Raw genomic sequence first — 2,871 nt, forward strand, 5'->3', positions numbered from 1 at the left:
TCCTGCTCACAGACTGGACAGCCATCGGCTCCACTGTCTAAGGGAACTGACATGTTGATGGGAGACTGAGCAATATTCTATCTACCCACTGATCCACGGAGCAGGGCAGAGTAATTCCAGGCTGACCCCAAGTGAGACACCCCACACCTGTGACCACACACACCATGTGACACAAAACACGCATGAGAGAAAGGACGTGACACACACCAGAACTGCTCTGCCCGGCACACGGGAATCCAATGATAAAAAGTAAGCCCTTCCTTTGATGCATCCAAATAACCTGTTCCAGGATACCCCCTGCACCGGACTCATTTCAAAAATCCCTCCAGGCGAGGCACAGACTTGCACCCACTCCCAACCCCTCTCTGGGGCTTTGCCCTGCACTTATCTTTCCAAGTGCAGGGGATGCCAATCCATCTTGGATGCAGAGGAGGGGCACCTGGGCTGGCTCAGAGGTTCCTGCCATCGTCAGACTACTCGGAGTCAACTGCAAGAAAGAAAACCAGACACCATATCTGAGTAGTGTGGCATGTGGCCCCAGCCCCCATGATCCCTCTACTCACTCTCAACGAGGCAGGTCCTCGGGGCGCTGACTCTGACGAGACTTGGACAATGTGCTGTCATCTCCTGGGATACATGAGCGAGAGAGAGACAAAATTAGAGGGCATCTGTAAAGCTGTAGTGGATTCCTGCTCCTCCTGCTGCCTCCCCGACTCACCTCCAATGCTCATCTGCTCCCAAAGGTTAGCTGGATGGCACCTGCAATCCAAAAAGCTCAGTGCTTCATTGCTGATCCTTTCAATACTCGGAGATTACCTACAAGGACAGCTCCAGAGGAGTAAACTGTGTCCGTCACCTCACTGTGAGTTGTGTTCGGCCATCTGAGGCTGCCTACATCTCCTGCAAAAAAACCCAGAGGCAACTGTGAGTACTTAGATACTGCCCAAGAGTTTGCTGCTCCCATGGCAGTTTCTGTCTGACACCCCTTGACCATGACCTCTTACAGGCAGGGTCCCTGTCACGTTGGACTGCACGTTAGAAGTCTGTGCACTGCCTGTAAAACAAAAAAACAAGTATGTACACAGATTCACCACAAATACACCGCCTGCAAAAGAGCAGCTAGTTTTGTCCTGCAGTCACTGCTCACCTTCCTCACCGGGCTCACCTTCCCTCTGGTGCCTATCATCTGCTGGGCTGAGGGCTCTGCATCCTAAAAAAAAACAAAAAACCAAAACTAAACCACCAAACCATCCAAATGAACAATAAACCTAGGGCCAAAAGTCATGTCTTGGCTCTGACCTCACATGACAACCCACCTTCTGACTTTGCTCCTCCAGTCTCTTCTGTTCTTCTCTGCTTTACATCCAGTCCCTCTGACGCTGCAAAGAAATGAGTTACCAAAGTCAGCCATATAGATGGAGAGACCTTAACTGCTGTGCAATTCTCATTTCTCCTTAGACAAGCCCTCTGGGGTCCAAAGACAACCTGCACAAACAAACACTGACCTAACTTTAAGGTCCTGCTGTACCGCTCCCATTGGCTCTGGACAAGCCCGCTCTCGTGACTGCACACACACTGCAGGCAGGGGCTGCCTCCGGGAGGACTGGAGAACTGCTGCCCTGAGTGGCTGAGCCTATCACAGGGTAACTGGAAAGTCTCCTTTCTACTCCACCTACCCCCAACTCTACACAGCAGGGCAGAGCAGTTCCAGGCCCAACACAAACTCCAAGGACACATTTCCAGACAAGTGCTGTGGTGCAACCAGGAGAGAGAACTCTGAGAAAGGAACGACGCCAAAATGGATGTGCTGCCGCACGAGAAGACGGAGGATACGGTAAGACTGAACGGAGGAGGCTCTGAGGAGCCTGAAAAGACACTCTAACAGAATGGCCTGGGACAAGAACTGCCTACCAAATTGCTAAGATGGATGGGAGACAATGCTATGTTCAGAATCTTCTTGGATTCTCACAAGTCCTGGGCGGTTACAAGGGATGACTGCACGGCATGGTCACCGATACAAACTGTAAGGAGGCTGTAAAAGACACCTGACCTGACACTTCTCAGATGCAATTCTGATGCACATCCAAGCTAGCGAGCCAAAGAACGGATGGTATGGGCACTGGGCTGGGCAGTGCAAAGGTTCAAGACCCTAGGAATGATGCCTTGACATCTCAGATAAGAACTTCGAGGGCAGAAAGCAAAGACATGGTGATTATGAATTGTAAGACACGAAACACAGACTGGACAAAGGACATGACACAGACCTGAACGGCTCTGCCATGCACATCCTACTCCAGTGATGAAAAGTAAACTGCTCCTCCTATGTGTGCCAAGGGCCTGTTAGGGCAGACCCTTTCCCCTCTGCTCATTTGAAAATCCCTCCCTCCTAACCATAAAACTGGACCCAGCTCTCATCCCCTCTCCAGGTGGTTGTCCTCCACTTATCTTTCCCATAGTCGGGGGTGTGAATCCATCTTCGATGCAAAGTAAGGATGCCTGGCTGGCTCACAGGGTCGTGCGATCCCTGACTCGCTCGGCTACGAGAAAGAAAACCGAAACTGAGGCAAGAGTCCAGAAGCACGTGGATGATAACCCCGCAATTGGCTACTCACCCTCCCCTGAGCTGAGAGGTTCTGGGGCCACTGGCTCCAACCCGAGTTGGAGGCTGCTGCCGTCACCGTCTGCTGTACCTGGGTGAGTGAGAAAAAAAAGTTACGTGGTGTTTCTGAAAGTAAGGGAGACCCCAGGACCTCCTCGTTACCTCCCTGACTCAACCTGAATGCTCCTTCTTTGCCAAAGGCAGGCCGGATGGCACCCGCAGCTGGAAAAGGTCGAGCCTTAATTGATGAGCCTCGTAGTACTAGGGGATTA

At 51.7% G+C, this 2,871-nt stretch overlaps 1 long non-coding RNA gene across 1 annotated transcript; it reads right to left on the reverse strand.

The window, feature by feature from the left end:
* Positions 1 to 614: 614 nt before the first annotated feature.
* On the reverse strand, positions 615 to 1,192 carry LOC120324700. Its single transcript, XR_005566204.1, has 5 exons — positions 1,148 to 1,192; positions 1,005 to 1,054; positions 857 to 900; positions 719 to 759; positions 615 to 627 (listed from the first exon to the last, which is right to left on the reverse strand). It is a non-coding gene; the product is annotated as an uncharacterized LOC120324700 (long non-coding RNA).
* Between the last annotated feature and the right edge of the window lie 1,679 nt (positions 1,193 to 2,871).

This window comes from Pipra filicauda, unplaced genomic scaffold, assembly GCF_003945595.2.
Source record: "Pipra filicauda isolate LSUMZ 115617 unplaced genomic scaffold, ASM394559v2 scaffold1221_size36797_pilon, whole genome shotgun sequence".
NCBI lineage: Eukaryota > Metazoa > Chordata > Aves > Passeriformes > Pipridae > Pipra > Pipra filicauda.